The sequence below is a fragment of the Carlito syrichta genome, unplaced genomic scaffold (assembly GCF_000164805.1).
Source record: "Carlito syrichta isolate Samal-C Ts95f unplaced genomic scaffold, Tarsius_syrichta-2.0.1 Scaffold308151, whole genome shotgun sequence".
NCBI lineage: Eukaryota > Metazoa > Chordata > Mammalia > Primates > Tarsiidae > Carlito > Carlito syrichta.
In genome coordinates this window covers 973,559-994,886 of record NW_007252247.1, presented here as the reverse complement: position 1 = coordinate 994,886, position 21,328 = coordinate 973,559, and positions in this window count along the sequence as shown.

The following is a 21,328-nucleotide window of genomic DNA, read 5'->3' as shown; positions in this document are numbered from 1 at the left end:
GTGCCCCACTGGCAGAACTAGAAATAATGGACAGTCGAAGGATGCAGACCGTGGAGCTGGCAAGGGAGGAAGATGCTCAGCATTTTAATGAGCCGGCGATAGAATTATTAATGGACGCTCAGGAAGCAGGGCCCACCCGCCACGGGGGAGTTTCAGCAGGTCCCAGATCGCCGCTTCTTACCTGGAGAAACTAGGAAAGGAATTGCATAATTGGTGAGATGCTGAACTTGAGGGCTGGAAGGTGACTCCGGGCCCCGGTGACTTGCTTTCTTGTCTTTGTCCTCCTGGACCTACCCTCTCTGCCGGGGTAAGGCCCTTCCTTATCCAAGTTGGCAGCCAGGCCAACACGGCATCTGAACTCAAACACGGGGCTCATTCAACCTGAAATCACACTCGTTGCCGCCTCTGTCAAGGGGGATCCTCTGTTCAATCTCTGCTCTGTTATTCTCTCTGCTGCTTGTCCTTAGAATGTTCCAGTCATCGTTGAATAGGAACAAGGGCTGGAGAAGCCAACTCTGAGATAACTCAAGCTTTCTCTTTTCGGTGTCACCATCAGCTGCCTGCTCTGGGCTTCGTTATATTCTCCACGAATTTTTGAAACAGTTTTCTCAATGGTTCCCTTTCTCTCTTGTTTCTTATTCTATCACCAGTCATGAATATTACTGATTAGCATTTCTAATCTTAATTAAAAATGAATATGTGTACATGCAAAGAAGTCAAACCACATAAAGGGTATGTCTGTGCCCGATTCTATCCCGCCCTCTCCCAGAAACAGTCCTGCTCACCCTTCCTTCTAGAACTTGACTTCATTCTCCACTTAAAACTTTCCCGCTGAGACCTTAGCTTCTCACCATGACCCTTGAGGCCACTCTGGCGGATCAGAGGGGGGCCTTGGCTCTCTGAGACTTTGGATTGTGAAAAGCCAGCACCCAGTGTGTGTTGTACCCCGTCGTGGAGCAGTCTGGGGGTGCCTTGGTTTGTGCACAGAACTCTACCTCGTGGTCTCTGCCTCTCCGCTTACTGCTATCTCCCGCCTTTTTGTGGCGAGTCGAGGATTCTTTCCTGGGCATCCTGCCTCATCTCTCCTCGTTCTGCTTGGACCGCTTCCATCTTGTGTTGCTTCTCTTTGTGTGAGGAGTCCTTGCTGTCCCCACTTGCTGCAGGAGACAATGGTGGTCTTCCACCTCCAGCGATGAGGCGTGTCAGAGATGTGTCCTAAGGCTCCGCGAATAAGCCAGTGTCTGGACTCCCGGCTATTTGTACAGCACCTGCTCCTGCTTTCTTATTAACCCCTCCAATCCTCAGCAGCGCCTTCATTTTATGGACAGGAACTGGAAGCTCGGGCCATTGATGTGGCAGCTGGAATGACCAGTGAGGGTCCATGCGGGTCGATGCCCTTGGTGTCATATGCAGTGGAGGAAGTGGTTCGCTGGCAATGTCAGGGCACAAACTTCTCATGCCCCTGCAGCATCCTGGCAGCTCTTGCCCGAAACCAAGCTAGATGGCATTTCAGCCAGAGAGAAGCACTAGCTAGGGTTTGAAGCTTTATCACCTGCAAGCCACACTGGTGCATTTATGTCGCTGAGTCCTGAGGCCAATAGAGGATGACACACAAGATGAGTCACCCCAAGTGACTCACACAGAGTGACTGGTGATAGAATAAGAAACAAGAGAGGGAACCGTTTAGGAAACAGAGGACGACGTCTTAACGCTTATATGCGCCTTGGGAGTCAGACAGTGTGGTCACAGCGCCCGGAAGGCCGACAGAGCAAGCGTCTGCCTGGGTGAGAGGGTCAGGGATGGGCACCACCCTGTCATGGAGCAGGGACAGACAGAGAACGGATGGACAGGGTGAGAGTGAAGCAGATGGTGGTGAGGAGAGCCTGAAGGTTCCCTCTGCCCAGGATGCCGGACACCCATGACATGGGGCCAGGCAGGCGAGCAGGGGGAGCCTAGGGATTCTCCCTGCAGTCCTCAGCCAGGGGCACTGGCAAGTTCAGGAGGAAAATCATGCAGAAGGGCTGACTCACGACAAGGGCGGATGGGGGCTCCCCAAGCCGCAGCTGGCTCTGAGCATCACAGCACTCCCAAGACACACGCAGAGGCATGAGAACTAACAAGAAGCAGGAGTCATCATCCAAGGGTGGCTTCCCCTGGGGAACACTCGCACTGGGACCAAACAAGCACATTCAGGGCACCCGTGTAAACTGGCGTTGTTTCAGGAAGCGGTGCTTTGGGGCACCCGTGCAAAAATCAGGAGGGTTTTATCTCAGCAATCCCAGTAATCCCTTCATCTCCACGGTGCTTTTCAGATTCCAAAGGCCTTTCACTGACTGTCTCATTTGAGCTTCACCAAACCCGGTGACTCTGAGCAGCAGGAGCCCTTGTTGCCTCCCGGGGGAGTCTTGGAACCGACTCAGGTGAAAGACAGGAAGTCACTTGTTTAAGGTCCCAAGGTGGCAAGGGAAAGTGTCAGGTCAGGGCCGGAACCCTGGCTCTTGGCTGCTACCTCTACAAAGTGCTTCTTCACACAGATCTGAGGGTTCCCGGCAAGTGAAAGCATTGGGAAGGGCCACGGATAAGCTCGGGATCCTCCTTATGGCCTCTGCCAGTGAAAAACTGTGGATCACAGCTCTCGGCATTTGTATTTTTTCCTTAATCAGTCTAATTGCGTTCTCATTGTGTCTCAAGGTAGATTTCATCATAATTAAATAGCAAAACCAATGGAAACTCATTGCTAGGAGCCAGCCACTGGGAGGCAGGTTATATACATACTTTCTAATCCTGATAATAACTGTGGAATTGGAAAAGAAATTATCCCCATTTAACAGGGAGAAAACTGAGACTGGCTTAAGTCAGTTGCCCCCCCCCCCCAACTTACATAACTTACAAATGTCAGAGCTGGGATATAAAATAATATCTATTTAATTTCTGTGCTTGAGCTTTTTTCTGTTCCATTATACGACTTCTTAAAAACTCTGATATGTAACTAATTGAGTATGACTTTCAAATTATACTTCAATGTCAACAACTATAAAATGAGAGCAGGTAAGATGTTTTATGAGGAAGAAAAAGATTCTCATTATTTTTAAGAAATGATATTAAAACCTGTATTCATTTTGGCTGTTTGAAAATTGCTTTGAGGAAGCCTTCTCCCCCACCCAAAAAATATTTAAACATTGCTTTTATCTTTATTAAGGGATGCAAAATTATGTCATGGTGGTGACCCTGGACTCCAATTCCAGCTCAAGAAAGTAATAGTGAATTTACAAACTTTGGAGACTTATTTGATCTCTCTTTGTAAAAATTTGTTTTGTCCTTAATTATTGCAGATACATAACAGTTCTACATACCTGCAGGTACATGTGATGTTTGGGTACAGGTATTGGTGTGTAATGCCTAAATCAGGACAATCGGGGTTTGTGCACGTTAAGTGAAATAAGCCAGGCACAGAAAGACAAATATCGTATCTTCTCACTCATATGGGAGTGCTAAAATCGTTGACCTCATGGAGGTAGAGAGTAAAATAACGGTTGCCAGAGGCTGTAAATGGTAGGCATAAGGTGGGTATGGGTAACAGGTACAAAAATACAGGTAGATAGAATAAGATCTAGGATTTGGTAGCACAATAGGGTGATGACATGACAACAACTTATCACATATATTAAAATAACTAAAAGAGTGGACTGGGAAGGCTGTTGGCTCTCTCTTTGTCTGTTTCCTCATCTGTAACATGCAGAAAATCATACTTCCCGTCTCACAGGGCATGGTAGGACTTAAGTGAAAAGTACTTGCAATAATATTTGCATTATAATAAAGCATTAGAAAATGTTACCTATTTGTATTCTATAACTTCGTGTGCTAAACAGTTTCTGCTTCAGATGTCTAAAAGATGATATTTTAGAATTTTGAAATCATTTAAAGAAAGGACTGCAACCACGGATTTCCTTTCCTGAAATTCAGAAATTATTAGAATGATGATGGAAGCATGTATGTCTGAAGACATATGTTGCAAGCTGACAGCCCATGTATGTAATCAAAAACAGCACAGGCTTTCTTTCCACCCCAAAATATTCTACAATTTTAGAGTGCACCTTTGAAATGAGGAGTTTTTGCCTGTAAATGCAGGTTGCAGCTTTCTCTTGAAAGCCTGGAAACCGTGGGCCTGCATTCCCATGCTGCAACTCTGGTGGGAAACCCACCAGCCACTGGGGCATTTGGCCATGCTGTACCAGGGGTCCTGCACCCCTTCCTTTCCCACCTCAGTGGTCACTGGCTAACCTATTTCCCCCTTTGCCTGCTCGTTTGGACATTGGAATTTACGACCCCTAGTCTCAAATAGTTAAATATGCCCTATTTTTAAGACAGTTTAATACAGCATAACGAAACATATATCTGAGCATCATTTAGCTTTATCAGACTGAGCACATGTCACATAAATAATTTATTCAGCCCGTATATTGGTTTAACCCTTTATAATCTACCAGGAGCACTGCACTGGTCTCTGGTCTCTTTCAGGTGTGGAAGTCCTTGTCTTTGAGTTTCTCACTCCTTCCTGAAATTCCGGGAGACAAGAGAACCGGTGTGGGTTGAGTGGACAAAAAGAGTGAAAGGGGCTGATGGCGTTGTTTGAGTGTTGTCTGCTGTCTCCTGCCCTTCCTGGCTCTTTCCCTGGCCCTGGCCTCTTTGACAACAACTTGGCAACCCTGTACGGAACTGCAGAACATTCCAGGTGTGTGAGTGGGTTTTCCTCTTTGCCCCCCTGGAAGCTTATTGGCAAGTTATTTCTTCTTTCAAAATCGCCTTAGAAGCTGGGTCTTTACCACCATGCATTCCTCCCCACATGGTGCATGATCATTTTTGACAACCCTCAGGTTCCTACATTTCCTCTGGCTACTCCTCTCCCCGTCCTTCCGAAGCTCCTGAGCAGTGCTTAGTGAAGACTGCAGAACACCAGAAGGAAGGGACAAGGGAACTGAGCCTCGGGATGACTTGACAAAGAATGAAATAAAAAATGATGAGAGAAAAAAAAATTTCCCCCCAACAACTCGCTTAGAATAAATGGATAAGTGTTCCACATCTACTGTGAATGTGCTTTTGTTTTCCCAAACCATGATGCATGGAGGACTTCTCTGGTCTGAATCTCTCGTCCAGTCTTGGGATGAGGGTGCAGAGGAAGAGAGGAGAAGGAGATGGATAAAAAAATAGGCTCCCACCTGACAGGAACACAATCTGAGGAGGTGCGTATAGGAGGTGAGCACATTCACGCCATGTTCTGAGTACTGTGTCCTTAGGTGATTTCTTTGTTGTGCAGACATCACAGTGTGCTTACACAAACTTGTGTGGCACAGCCTACTACACACCTAGGCTGTATGGTCTAGCCTATTACTCCTAGGCTACACACCTCGACAGCAGGTCACTGCCATGAATATTGTAGGCAATTGTAACAGAGTGGTAAGTAATTGTGCAGCTAAATGTGGAAAAGGTACAGTAGAGATATGGCATAAAAGATCAAATCGGACACCTAGGACACTCCCCATGAATGGAGCTTGCAGAACTGGAAACTGCTCTGGGTGTTTGGTTAGTGAGAGGTTAGTGAAAGTGATGGCCTAGCACGTTACTCCAAGCTATTGTAGATTTTATATACACTGCACTCTTCAGCTATACTAAATTTGCGCAAAAATGTCTTTCTTCAATAATAGGTTAGCCTTAGCTTACTAAAACTTTTTTTACTTTATAAGCTTTTGCATTTTTAAAACTTTTGGGTAATAACACTTAACTTAAGACAAAAACACATTGTCCGGGTTTTCCACAATATTTTCTTCCTTTGTATCCTTATTCTATAAACTTTTTTTCTGTCTTTAAAATCTTGTTTATTTTTTTCTGCTTTTTAAAATTTTTGTTAAAGACAAAGACACAAACACACACGGTAGCCTAGGCCTACACAAGGTTAGCATGATCAAGACATCACTAGACGGTAGGAATTTTTCAGCTCCAACGTAAAAGATAATATATATATATAAAAGACATATATATAAAAGATATATATATAAAAGATATATATATATAAAAGATATATATATATAAAGCACAGATGAGGAATGCAACCAAGAAGTGTCCAGCACTGGGGGTATTTTTCACCCTACCGGGGGCCGCTGAAGAACTTCAAAATGTCATGGTGAATGAGCTGTATCTTGAAGGATGGGCACCATCTTGCCAGGGGACACTGGCTTGAACTTCTCTCTCGTCTATCTGGCAGGAGCGGTACAGCATCGAAAAGAAAGTAGACAAGCAGTTCTGGGAGAAAAGTGGTGCTATGGTCATTCTCCTAAAGCTGTGACTTTCAAAAGAACAGGATAGAATCAACACGAGGATGGGACCAACATTTCATGGAGTTTTGCCCAACAAAGCGTTCTTTTCCTTCTTTGTTATGACAACTGAGAATAAGAGGAATGTCTTTGCTTACCCATGGAGCCCCCAAAGCACACTGATGTAGCAGAGGAAAGTAGGCAGGAGGAAAGAACAACCTGCTTGCGCCCTTTGAATGGCTGGAGTAGGCCAGGAAATCCTTGGTGGACTGTCCCAAACCTGTCCAGGGCCAGCTGGCTTGTGCTCAGGGTCTGTGGAGGGCAGTGCTGTGCCTCTACCTGTGTTCCGGGAAGCCTAAGGTCTTCAGCATCTCAGCCCCAGGCAACAGCCTTAGGAGATGTGTTTCCCAGGCTTTTGATGCCCCTTGCCAGTGTCTACTTCCCACCTCCCAGCAGGGCTTGTGTCGAAGACCCTGGATTATGTGGGTCCTATGGGTCGGGGAAGGGGTGGTCTGCTCCTTTATGCCCCGGGCATGGCTCCGGATGCTATGGTGGAGACAAGGGGTCTGTCCACCTTCCACAGCCCTCCCAGCGAGACCCACAGAGACCAAGGGAGCTCTGCTGTGGTCCTTCTGAGAGGTACTTGGCTATCCTGCAGGTCCTCCCAGCTCCAGGAGAACCAGAGGCTCTCGCTCCCCATGTTCTGATAGGGCATGAAATCCTGTGCAAAACTCCATGAAATGTTGGTCCCAATCACCGGCCCGTAAGTCGTGGCTGCCTTGGCAGAGTGTTCCACGACCACGGCCAAGATGCTGAGTTCAGTCCGTGTGCTCTGAAAAATCCCAACCTTTAAAATCCATTCTGAAGATGCGATTTAATTAAATGCTATGTGCTTGAAACTGGTTCAAATGAGTTTATCCATTTCTGATGGCTGTTAATGCATGTGAGCACATGCATTAACAATGCAGAATGTATGGACTGTTAGCATGCTAGGATAAAATACTTTTATGCTATTTAGGATTAAAATAAATAAATAAATAAATGAAATGACTGCCCTTAAATTGGTAAACCAATCCCAGCCACCATAAAATCTTAAAAAAAAAAAAAAAGGCCAGACGTCTTCTAAAACTCTTTTATGAGCGCACATGGTGAAACCGCTGCAAATATTATTGTTTGTGAATAAAATGTAAATTAGTGCTTTTGTGTTCACCTGTAAGTTTTTCTTTAAAGCCAGTGATTGCTTTTGAAACCTGCAATTCTCAACAAAAAGAGAAAAGTTCAGTGCTGATGGCTGGATATTTGGACCTCCCAGTGCAAACATTAACTGGCTGAGAGGCCCTCTGGAATGTAACGGAGGGAAGGAACAATACTGGGATGAGAGCCAAGCCCAGCAACTCTGGCGCCGGGAACCCAGGGATTTGCCTCCCGGTAATAGGAGCTGAGCATGGCCCAGCACTTCTGTTAGACTGGAAGTGACATACTGTGATCCTTGACTTAGCCAAAGGGATTTTAAACGGAGGGAAGAGCTGGCAAGACGAAATCTCCTGCACTTTTCACAGTGTTTTCTAAAACAAGCGGAGGAAATAAGGAGAAAAGACTGAAGTCTATTACATCTGATCCAGTTAAGTCAAGAGTGGAAGCTTTTTAACTGCTGTTATTATTTTTTTTTTTTGTACTTTCTCATCATGTCCCACCACCCAGAAAACACAGACATAAAGCAGAAACTTGAAACTGTTTTCATTCAAGCAGAAGGGCGCCCCAACAGCACGTTATTGACAAAAGGTCTGAAAACACTGACAACTGCAGAAATTGTACAGTTGAAGATCAATTCCCCGGAGTGGGAACAATAGACTGACGGTATTAATTCTGTTTGGAATTGTTAAAATAAGAAAAGGTTACGGGGCTGAGTGAGGTACCTGCTTCGCTTTCCCTGCGAACAAAGGCGTACCTTGTATCTTCCCCGGTGTCCTTGGAGTGCCATTTCCAACCTTTTGAAACTGTATCTGATTATCCATGGGGCAATTAATCATAATTAAGCAGGCCTGAGGTAGGGAGAGGTACAGAGAAGGTGGCTAAGAGCTGGCTTTGGCCCTGGGAAACCTCCTTCCCCGTTTTTTTGGCCGAAGACGCTCTTGTTCTGGAGCTGTGAGAAAGTGCTGAAAGGGAGAGGAAAGTGAGATGAGGAGGGGTGGTGTTGAAATTTTGCAAGCATGGGAGCCAGTCCCAAGCTCCCTTCTCCTGCATTTCCCTTGCTTTGGCGACCACCACTCCTCACTCAGTTCCAGCACGCTGGAAGCCAGGTAACGAATTACCTTTCTAATGCCAAGCGATTTGGATCCATTCTTACAAACCAGATTTTTTCAATTTATTACAGGAAAACATTCAATCATTATACGCTGGCACTGGGTCTGGGGCACATGGAATTCTCCTCTCCCCGCTCCACCCCCAATGAACATTTAAAAAGCTTAGCGAGCCCAGAATGCCGTCTTATTAAAATTTTTTATATATTTATAATTAAAATACGGGGCTGGCATTCAAATCGTTTTAACAGATGTAATCGGACACGCAAGGCTTCCCTGAGCCCAGGTCAGGCAAGAAACAATGGCTGCTTTAACTCCGGACTTCGGCTCAGATTTCCGTTCGCACATGGGCCCAATTTGTACCATTTATGATTAGGTTTAAGTAAGTTGATGTGCTATTTATTTAGGAGAATTGCCATTTCAGGATACGGCCACATTCCCCCAACAACCGCACTGCCGTGAGGCCGCTGCCTGTCCTGCCTGTGATTGGATTGTGACTGCACAGCCCGTGGTCCTCGCCCCACAGACAGCCACTGCCCGAGAACCCAGCTTTCTGGGTGGACTTAGCAAGGTGGATCGGCTGGTGGTTGGCGTGTTGGGTGTGCAACACGAATGCTAGACCCTGAGACACTGTGTGCAGCTGGCAGCGCCGAGGGGGAGTGGGAGCCCCTGGGAAACTTAAGTCCTCCATGGTGGCTCTGAAAAGAGACCTGCCCTGTAGTACAAGATGGACAGAGGCCGGGCTCGGTGGCTCAGCCTGTAATCCCGTGCTTTTGGGAGGCTGAGGTGAGTGGATTGCCTGAGCCCGCGGGTTCGAGACCCGCCTGGGCAGCGAGACCTCATCTCTACAATAAATCAAAAAATCAGCCGGGTGTGGTAGCGCGTGCCTGTAATTCCGGCTACGTGGAAGGCTGAGGCGGAAGGACCGCCGGAGCCCAGCAGGTCGAGCGAGACTCCAACTCAAAAAAAACACAAAAAAACCCAAGATGGACAGAGCCGTCGAGAACCCCAATTTCCAAGGCTCCCAGGGCACTCACCCCACCCTGAAGGGGAGGAGATTATCCACCTGGGAGAGCAAGGGACAGAACAGCATGGTTCCTTCCTCCTTGAGGCGACTGGAAGCTTTATAACAGCAATTAGTGCAAACCAAAGCGATCCATTTCCTCCACTGTCCTGTTAATGAGTGAGGGCTCATGTATGGAATTTTACTTCAAAAGGCAGTCATAGGCGGGGACTGTTTGGGGGGGACCCATCCCAGGCGTGGAGCTGACATTCCCTCGCTTGGTATGGAGGTCGTCCCTCCCTGTGTCCTCAGAAGGCCGCACAGGCATTTCCAGTCTGCCCTGGTTCTCTTTCCTGGATTGGCAGCTAGGCCTTCTGGTCTCTCTCTGTGATTGCCCTTCCTATCTCAGCACCTTGACTCCTACTATTTCCCACTCGGAAGAGACCCAGTGCCAGCATATCGTGGTCAAATGTCTTCTTTTCTTGCCTCAGCCCTAACCCAAATCCAGAGCTCTCCCCTTCAGAGGTTTCCTTTACACCTTCTCTCTCCTCTACCCACCTCTCCCTCCCAATTGAGAAGTAATGTCTTCCTTCACCAAGTCGCCCAAATTCCCGTGACCTTGACCGCTAGGGGGTGGCTGACCTCCACGAAGATGCATGATCACTTTTGGCTAGAGTGGGTATTTCAGAAAGGCCATCCACACACCTGTTCTTCTAGCCAGAGAGGCTGGCGTTGTTATTTCGGTTTACTGAAAGACTTTTTGCACTTGGATTCATCAGGAGATTTTTCCCAGACAGCAAACATGGGAGGTGGGAGGCAGATGAGAAGCCTGGCTCTTGTGTCCCCAGAAAGAAGCTCTGGCTGCTTCACACTAAGGTTGCCCACCCTTCCTGATGAACATGCTTAAGGGGCTTGCCCATGGTCCTCGCGCCTCAAACAGGGCCATGCCGACCCAGGCAGCAGCTCCCACTTGGGTCTTCTCCTCGGCCATGTCGGCTTCACAGCTGACCACGGAGTATTCCGCTTTCCCAGGCTCCTTTCCCCATCTATGGACAAATTCCATTTTCCAGTCGATTACCCTTTGTCACTTGTTGGGTTAGGCGCCTCCTGGAGAGATGGCAGTGATTGTCAGGGGACGTGGGTGCCAGGGCTCGGGACTGTAAAAACCTGTTTTTCACTTTGAGAAAAGCCTCGGTCCCCAGACACCTTTTTTTCCCCCCCTTCATATCTGGTTTAACACGTGATCAGCAGCTGGAAATCACATAAAGATAAATTAATAACCACGATTCAGATGCCTTCCAAAAGAAACAGTTATGGAAGGAAAAAGAGAAAACAGACGTATGACTCATTCTCTCTGGCTCTTGCTACTTCCCATTTTCCTGAAGATAATTACTGCAATATTTGCCTTTTTAAGTCTTAAGAAAAAAACAGATAAGATAAACTTTTGGGGGAGAGGAAGAAAATCGCAATTTTTAAAAAGGCGATTGGGGCTCTGTTTTAGTGTTTTAGTGCCATAAGCCTCTGGAAGCCCCATTTTGGTTTCGGAGGTAGATTTTTATTCAACACAATTGTGCAAACGATTACTCTGGCACTGCCCTGGCTGCAGGGATGCATGGGCACATGGCACGGGAAAACCAAGGTTCTCTCTGTCCAACACCATGGGGAAAAAGAGTCCGGTGTGGCTGAAGAGTTCCAGTGAATCAAGGGCCAGGAATAAAAGTGTGCGGTGCTGCTGTACTTCTTGTCACAGGGGTGATGATCTAACTTTAGCATGCAAGCCAAGTTTCCACATTTGGAGCAAGCACCTTCCTTGTTCATCTAAATAAGATCCAGGGGCTGAGCAACAGCCCCTATTTTTAGCAACAAGTCATTCCAAAAATCTAGACCCTAACCTTAGCTAGAAAACGATCAGTGAGCCACATCTCCCACATCTGCCTCCCTTTCTTGTCTGCGTGGGGGCTGCATGCAGAAACTTGTGTCTAGAAGCATTCTTTGGAAAACCCTGAGGAGCCTTCCTGGTGCCCACAGCTGGACCCGGGGCTCCTCCCTGCCAACCAAGCCTTGTGCTTCAGAGGAGGGCAGGTGCTTGCAGAAGATGAGATATGAACACTCTCCCTCACCCCTCTCTGTCTCTCTCGCATTGGTCTTCCTACCTTCACTTTCTAGAGAAGCAGCCCTGGCAGGTGTCCCCCTCTGCGAAGAGCCAGGACAGCAGTCAGGGCTGTCCTCAGGTGACTTCAGCTCTGCTCCTTTGAGTGCAGGGGACAGGAACACTGGTTTTAGAAGGGTGAAGGTGGAGGAGAATCTTAGAATCTCCGCAGCATTATGTGCAAAGAAAAATAAACCAACGGCCTGGGTGTCTCTACAGCTTCGTGGTCTTCCACCTCTGAGGCTGACCATGCTCTTCACTTGACTTTTGGCTCTTGCTGTCTTGAAAACTCACCTCGGAATTTATGACAGGTGCACCAAGTTGGTTAGCAGAATATCTCTTCTCTCTGTAGCTCAATGTCACGAGAACGAAGCTGGCTGTCAGCCCTGGCTGTCACTTTCTCTTTGCCCTGTCGGGAGGCTACCCACCAGCATTCACGGAACACTTTTCCATGGGCTTCCATGCACTGGCTCCTGGAGTCTCCACCACTGCCTAGGAGCCAAATAACCTGGGATTTTCAGTAGGGGAGACCGAGGCACCGAGCTGTTGGCTAGGAGCCCAGGCCGGGCAAGGAGGCCAACTCCAGACCCAGCACGTATCTTCTACAGTTGGCTGTTCTGCAGGATGGAGAAAATTCTACTCGTTCCTGTGGTGCCTTTTATGAGTTTTGTCTATACGCTTCTCTCTATCAGCCGGAAAATGTTAGATTATCTCCATTCAATTTCAATAAAGCAAATCCACCAGTATTGCTAAAAAGAAATGATTTACCAGTAGGGTTAGGGTTATTAGAAATGATTGGGGGGAGGTAAAACAAGTTATGCTTATCTGGGAGGCAAATTTGGTGCTATTTGTGTTCCAACCCTTCTCTTTTTTCCCCACGGGTCTCCCTTCAAAGCCAGCTCAAAGTTCTAGCTCCATCTACACTTCCTCCCCAAGGTTTGGGAACAGGAGAGAGAATAAAGGAGGAAAGGTGAAATCAAATGTGTACGTGAGACATTCTTTCTGCCCTCCAGAAAACCCACGAGGCTCCCAGGCAGTGATGAGACGACACAGACATCACACACACCCTAGAGATTCTGAGAGGGACAGACATCATGGCAGGCAGAAGGGAGTGGCATGGCAAAGGAGGGAGAGGTCCCTGAAAAGTCACGCAGCTTTGGCTGTGACAAGGAGCACAAAAAAATTCTCTGGGCCAAACGTGCCGTCTGTTTACAGAGAGAGGAGTCTCGAGGCGTCTTTGGGCATCTCTGGGTGTGGTTGTTTCCCCCAGTTGCTCTGATCTTTTGCCTTTGAGTCAGAGGCCACTGATGTTTTTTGTGACTCCTTCCGTCACTGTCTTCGAGGGTGTGGAGAGGGAAAATTGGTGCCAGGACCAGCCCCAGGGACCCACGCCTGGCCCTGGTGTATACAGCAAGAGGCCACAGACAGCACCTGCCTTTCTGCTCTGGCGGCCTTCTCTCTGCCAACTGCATTTGAAGAAAAGAATCAAGTTCAGGAATGGCTCCTCCTGTCGGATGTGACGTTTAATCCCTTGAGAGAAATTCTGAGCACTTAGCTTTCCTCGGCTTTGAATCAGAATATCAGACACCCAATATTCAGATCTTCCCTTTTCTCCCCAAAGCCTTTCTAGTGTGGACCAACGCGAACATTGTGCAAAATTAAATGAAGACCCACTTTCTTGGACTTTCGTTACACCTTGGACAAGTATAACTTTTTGTCTGTGAGTGGAAAACGAAGAAACTTCACCGGTCTCTATGAAAGACTCAAAAGCCTTCTGGAAACTCACAGAAGTCCTACCATCACCATTTTGATGTAATCATTATTCTGAAACATAAGGATGACATTTTCCACATTATTATACTGGGTGGGAAAGTTTGGGGCCAATGTGTTTTGTCAGGAAACAATTTTTAGAGGAATCCTGATACGGCTCTCAGCGTGAGTGAGCATAATCTTACATCTCTGGGATCCACCACCCACCCATAAAACATTGCTTGCTTCTCTGTGTTTTCCCTCCCAAAAAAGCTGCGAGATTCATTGCTGTTTCGAAAGCACCAGGTGCACCTTCACTGTTAACGCTCTGAGCCCTTATAACGATTGCGCAGGTCCGGTCTTTCCAAGAAGTTTATATTTCAAGTAGAGCATGAGGTGGGCTGGGTAAGTCTTAAGGGATGAGGAGGAGTTCCAGAACTGTTCACGCCTTAGCAATAATCCTGCCATATATTAGAAAGGAAGTACAAAAACATATGTCGGGGCGGAGACAGGGCTCCTCGGTCGGCTCATTCATCACATTCCCAACTCTCACACTGCGGGGAGGCTCTGTCATTGGGTCTTCTCCAAGGTCTCAGGACAACCAAGACATTTTCCCATACTCTTTCCCTTCTTTAATTTGGAGTGTAAAATCAGCACCGAAAGCTCCCTATTTGGGGTTTCCTAGATCAGAAGGCAGGGAGAGGAAATTGACTTGAGCTGGATGGATTTGGGGTTCCTTGGTTTTGAAGCGATCAGTTAGCACAATGGAAGAAAACCCTCCTGAATCACAGAACATGCTCATTTTGCTTTGGGGAGTTTAAACATCAAGAAGTACACTCAATCCAGAGATGGGGGAGGGGAGCGTACCATGTGACAGGGAAGCCACGGCTCCCAGATGGGGTCCCTATAGGACGTCACTGAATGCTGGCAACTATTTCAGACTACGAGTCGGGTCTATGAGGGATAAGCCCTTTCTTCTGTTTGTTTGGGATGAGGTGCTGAGACACAATATATTTGTACCAATAAAAATAACACCTTTTTTTTTTCTCTTGATTAATCGAAGGTCTTGGATTGAATCACTCTTATGGGGAAAATGTGGTAACAATTCCACTGAAACGTAAGAGCACATTTTCTATTCATTCTCTGACTATTGGAAAATTCTTTGGGGAAGTAGCAATGGAGATATGATGGGCACAGAACCTTCCTTGGAAGTAAAAACATGAATCTCCTCAACTGGCTGTTGATAATTGACAGAGCCAACATCACACTGTCCTGGGGACAGATGGGTATAGGACCGATCTCCTCCTTGAATGGACTGTGTGACCTCTGAGGTCTAACTTTCCTTGGAGTCCTCTGTTCCCTCATCTGAAGCTTGGGAAATTATATTAGGTAGCACTTACCTAAGCTTAGTGTGTGGATTACTGGCTTCCTGGCATGTTATTAAGTGTTCTATTGAAAAACAAAGCAGAACAAGATGAAAAAACAAGACAAAAAAGCCCTGAGATCAATTAGTTCGTGCTGATTCAATAACATCAGGTGATTTACACCCAAAATGTATGCATACATTTTGTTATTGGTTATTATTCTCTTTCTGTGCCCATTCTTAACTCTGTTATAGATGTTGACAATGAAAGAACAGTATAACTAGTACATCCTCTTCTGTATCCATACTTTCCCCAGATTTTTAGTTTTCAAAATAAAAAATTCTTGACAAAAAGCTCGAACGTAAGAACATAAAGTTCATTCAGGCATACAACTAAGTTCTTTATTTAAATTCACCTCTTGCTTGGCTGAACTTAGTTTTCAAGTAGTCCCTTTGTTTAATTTTGACTGGGTTTGTCTTAAAAAAGGAATCATAAATGCTATGTTCTATGTGTTCTTACATGCTTAAAAATGTCCATCTTCAACGATCTTAGAAACTCTGTGTTTATAATTCTATCTTTCTTTAACATCGAGTACCGTAAATGAGATGTAACTTGAAATCCACCTTCTCCTTGGATACTGTTTTAACCTGGACTCTGAGCTATAAGGAGAAAAACTCAAAATACCACGAAGAGAAGAGGGAATCTACGGATTGGTCATTGTTTCCAATCCCATCTTGATGTAGATGAACCGTAATATCTTGAATCCACTCTGCTTTTTTGTTTTTGTTTTTTGCCTTTCATTCTGCTTTCACCTGTGCTGGCTCCTTATTTAATCTGACTTTTCGAGGGTGGTAAAGATCATTATCAGGGTTGTAGCAGTCATCACAGAAAGAGAAGCTCAATTTTAGGAAAAGGCCTGGTACTGGGTCCTCTGAGGCCAATTTGACCCCCAAGGCTGGTCTTTTGCCAGTCACTGTGGGTGAGTGAACGCCATGCATGTAGTGGCCAAGCTCGTGTCACATGCCCACCGAGGATTGAAGAGGGGAGTTCAGCTCTACTGGAGACATGAATTGAGTGTGGGAAGCAGTGATTCTCTAGACGATCTGCATTATGTCACCAGAAGCTTGTCACCTGGAGTTGTGGAGAGGATTTTGTTTGGTTGTTTGCTTTATTGAAGATGGCAAATTTGAATTGTGTGTGTACATAATTTTTCCTCAGAGATGGTTGAGATAAGCATGCCTTTACTTTCCCGTCTTTATGCAAAACTTCTAGTGCCTATTTATTGAGGAACTGCTTAGTGATTCAAGTCAGTGTGCTAGACAGTGTGAATCAGGACTCTCTTGTGACTGCAACGAGGTTATCAATATAAAATCCAGTTGGCCATGGTGGAACCACAAGGATGTCCTTTGAAATGGCCTACGAAGTTGGTGTTTGTACTAAGCATTCTGAGTTCATTCCCAGGTCATTGGAATAGCTATTCATTGCTATACAACCAAACAGCCTCATAACATTTAACCTCTGTTTGAGAAATGTTGTGTTTCCAGGGTATGCCTTGGTTGGTAGACATTTTGGGGCGAATTCTACAATGTTCCCTAATCAAACAGACCTCCTGGGACACACCCCATACCCTGGACAGCACTGCAGCAAAGTGGCAGGACATGGTCTCTAAGAGAAGGTGTCATAATATTTCAAACCATCCTCTAGATCTATAGTATTCAGATTTAAAAGGCTGTTTTATTTGTGCTGACTCTAAAGATTGCCCATGATATAAATTGACCAAAACATACAATATGTAACAGCAAAACAATATACGTTGCAGGATTGCATGCTTTTTAATTGTTCAAGACAAACCAAATCTCTTTCCTGTGTTCACTCTCTTTCTCTCTCTGTCCTCACATTGCTAAAAAACAAAACAAAACAAAACAAAATTAAATATCCATTTCCAAGTGTACAGATTCTTCCTTAACATGTTAAGATATATAAAACTATGTAAATATCAGTCTGAAGGGTGGAGCAATCATAAAGAAAGAAAATCTAATACTTTTTAATTAAAGTAAAATTTAAAACTGCTGAAGTATGGTTCTTCAGGGTTAAATTGAGTTAAGTTGTGATAAATGTGCATACTTGTGTAACCCAAACCCCATCTAGACATAGAATTTTTCCATCGCCCTAGAAGACTTCCTCAGGCCTCCTTAGAGTTAATTCCCACTCCCATCGATAACTGCTGTTTAACTTCTGTCATCATTGATTACTTATATCTGAATTTCACATAAATGCAATCATTCAGAATGCACACATTTGTTAGCTTCTGAACCTCAACACAGGGTTTTTGAGATTCATTCATGTTGCTGTATGCATCAATATATATAAATATTTTTTAATGCTGAGTATTATTCCATTTTAAGACTATGCCACCATGGGTTTATTTCTCAGTTGTTGGACAGTCCTGATGCTTCCAGTTAGCGGGTATTATGAGTAAAGCTGCTATAAACATTCATGAGAAAGTCTATTTTTGGTGGCCATATAGTTTCACTTATTCTTGAAAAATTCTCAGGAGTTGAAGTTTTAGATCATAAGGTAAGTGTATATTTAACGGAATAAGATGCTGCAAAAGTTTTCCAAAATGATGGTATCATTTAAAAAAATTGTACCATTTATGCTCCCATCAGTAATGTCTAATTCTGTTGAGTTGAGCCACATTTTCTCGAAAATTTAGTGTTGTCTTTTTCATTTTAACTGTCCTGTTAGGTGTGAAATGGTATATGGTGTGGATTTAATTTTAGCATGCCAATAGCTGATGATAGAAATTATCTTTTCATGCGCTTATTGGCCATTTATATATTTGCACTTGTGAAGGGTCCTTAAAATCTTTTTGCCTATTTTTTTTTAATGAATGATTTTTTTTTTAAGTTAGAGTTTTACTCTGTTGCCCAGGCTGGAGTGCAGTGGCATGTTCATGGCCACTACAGTCTCGACCTGCTTGGCTTGGGCAAACCTTCCACCTCAGCCTTTCAAGTAGCTGGAACTACAGGTGTGCACCACCATGCCCAGCTAATTTTTTGATTTATTATGGAGACGAGGTCTCACCAAGTTGCCCAGGCTAGTCTCAAACCCCTGGGCTCAGACAGTCTTCTCACTTCAGCCTTCCAAAGTGCAGGGATTATAGGCTTGAACCACTGCACTTGGCCATGAGTGAATTTAAGGAGTTCGTTATATACTCTGAGTGCAAAACTATATATACATGGTAGACACCTTAAGATTTTCTATAATTGGATCATGTTCTCTAAAAATAAAAATGGTTTTACTTCTTCTTTTCCAACTTTATGACTTTTTTTTTGCTTTGTTGCTCTTTTAAATTGAAGTGATAAGAAATAGATAACACACACACGTGTGTGTGTGTATACTTATATATGTATATGTTATATCTCACATTATATTGCAAATATTTTTCCCAGTCTGTGGCTTGTCATTTTATTTGCTTAACAGAGACCCCTGATGAAAAGAGGCTGTTGATTTTTATAATGCTCAATTGATATTTTTTCCTTAGTGCTTTTTGCATTCTCTCTATTAAATCTTTTTCCTAACTCAAGATTGCAAAAACATTCTTTTATACTTTCTTCCAATATTTTTATAGTTTTAGCTTTTGTGTGTAGGGCTGTGATCCATTTCAAATTACTGGGGTTCTTTTGGTTGCTTTCTTTTTATATTTTGTTATGTGAAAAAGAATCACAGCTCATTTTTTTCATATTATTCTTATTCAATTGTTCCAACACTATTGGATAAAAAGACAATACTTTGAATTACATTGGGGCTTGATCATTTATATAGGTGACTCTTATCTTTGAACATCTTAATCTGCTCCATGAATCTATTTGTATACATACATGTAGACCAAAACCACACTGTCTTGGTAGTGGTACCATATAGTAGGTCTTAATATCAGATAGTGAAACTTCTTCACTCTGTCTTTGAAATTGTTTTGGCTGTCCTAGATTTTTTTGATTACTGTATACATTTTAGAATCAGCTCGTGAATGTTTTTCAAGAGCGTTTGCTGGGATTTTTTATTGAGATTGTATGAATACACAGATTAGTGTGGGGGACAATTGAAATCTTGATAATATTGAGTTTTCTGGTCTATGAACTTTGTTTATCCCTTCCTTTATTTAGTTTTAAAAATAATCTATCTCATAAACTGCCTTTTCAGTTTTCAGTATAGAAGTCTATCTATTATGGCTTTTATTAAATTTATCTTAAATATTTTATGTTTTTTGATGCCACTGTAGGCAACGTTTCTTTAAGTTTTCTGTGTGTCAGTGGTATATATAAGTACAAGTGAATTTTTATCCTGTGATATTGCTCCATCCATCTAGTAGTTCTAGCAGCGTTTTGGTAGACATGTTAGGATTTTCTATAATTTGATCATGGTGTCTAAAAATAAAAATAATTTTACTCCTTTTTTTCCAACTTTATGGCTTTTTTTTTTTGCTTTATTGCTCTGTTTAATTGAAGTGATAAGAATAAATACCATCCTCCTATATGATCTTAAAAAAGTACATTGGACATTTCACCAGTAAATGTGATGGGTGATGTAGATATTTTTCATAGATGCCTTTTATCAGAATAAGTTCCCTTTAATTTTAACTTTATGAGCTTTTTTTTTCCTTATGAGCTGGTGTTAAATTTCAACAAATGCTTTTTCCTGCATCTTACTGAATTGTTTTTTTTTGAAATGTAAGGAGAATTATATTGACTGATTTTCAAATATTAAGTAAACTTTGAATTCTTGGTATAAAATTCAAATATTAAATAAACTTTGAATGCTTGGGATAAAATTAACTTGCTAAAGGTGTTTAACTTTTTAATATGTTGCTTAATTTAATTTGTCAATATTTTATTAATCATATTATATATATGTTGATAAGGAACACTGTTCTTTTATTTCCCTTTTTTGTATTATCGTTTTTAGTATCAGGGTTATACTGACCTCATAAAATGATAGGGAATTGGTCTTTCCTACTCTTATTTTCTGAGAAGATCTGAGTATAACTGGATTTATTTTGTCCTTAAATGTCTGATATAATGGCCAACTGAAACCACCTGGTTTGCAAAATGTGTGTATGTGTGAGGGCATGAAGACTTTCCATCAGATTTTTAAAATTTCTCCTTTTTAAACAAAAAAGATTTGAAGTGATCTCACCTTTAAAAAAACGATAAATCTGCGAGGTAAGTCATATGCTGCTTGACTTGATTTAGCTAGTCCACAATGAATACATATTTCAACATATTGTGCTGCACACCTCAGATATACGCAAATTTTTATTTGAAATTTTAAAAATTTAGAATTTCCTCTTATGTTAGTTTTGGTGTGTCATGTTTTCCAGGGGATTTTTCCATAAAGTTGTTCATAATATTTCCGTATCATTTTTTAATGGCTGAGGTATAAGTAATGATATCCTCTTCTTGGTTCACGATGCAGGTAACTGTATTTTTCCTTCCTTTTTACCGTAATTAGACTTGTTCGGGGTTAATAAAATATGATTTTATTAATATTTTCAAAGAATTAAGTTTATCTTTGTTAATTTTCTTCATTGTTTAATTTTTGTTTTGTTGATTCCTCTGATCTTTACTCTTTACTTCCTTAATTAGATTTTGGGTTTTATTTGCTCTTCATTTTCTGCTTTCTTAGAAGATAACGACTATCCTTGACTTTATACATCTTTTTGAAAATATATGCATTTAAAGCCATAAATTTCCCACATATACTGCTTTTGCCTGTTACCGCAAGTTTTAATACTTCCAGTGTATGTAAAACAAAGGATTGGCAGTTTTTATTTTTCAGCACTTCAAAGATGCCATTTCTTTATCTTTGGTCTCCATTTTTTTTCCTTTTTTCTGATGAGAAGTCAGCTGTCATTAATTGCTTTCCTCTGTGTATTTAATATGGTATTTGTCCGTGGCTCTTTTCATATTTGTTCTCTTTATCTTTGGTTTTCAACAGTTTTTTCATGAGATACCTAGGTGTGACTTTATTTCCATTTCTTCAGTTAGGGGATTGCTGTGCTTCTTAATCTGTAGATGATTTTCATGAAACTTGAAAGTAGTTCAACATTATTTCCTTGATATATATTTTTTCTGAACTTTTCTGTATTTCCTTACCTTCTGGGAATCCTTTTGTATATTTACTCCTTTGCTTGTCATTCTCCCTCAGGTGATTGAGGCTCTGTTTTTAAAAAAAAAAAAATTTTATTATAAAGATATGAGGTACAATTCAGGGTTTGGTATATAAACATTGATCATGCACGTATCCTGTTGATGAGGTATGCCCCTCCCTCCCCTAGCAGTTTATCTCAACTGCCAATCCCACCCCCAATCACTTTCTTATAGCATTATAATTGTTCAAGGTCCTCTTATGAATGAGAACATATGGAACTCTGTTCTTTGTTTCTGTGATAA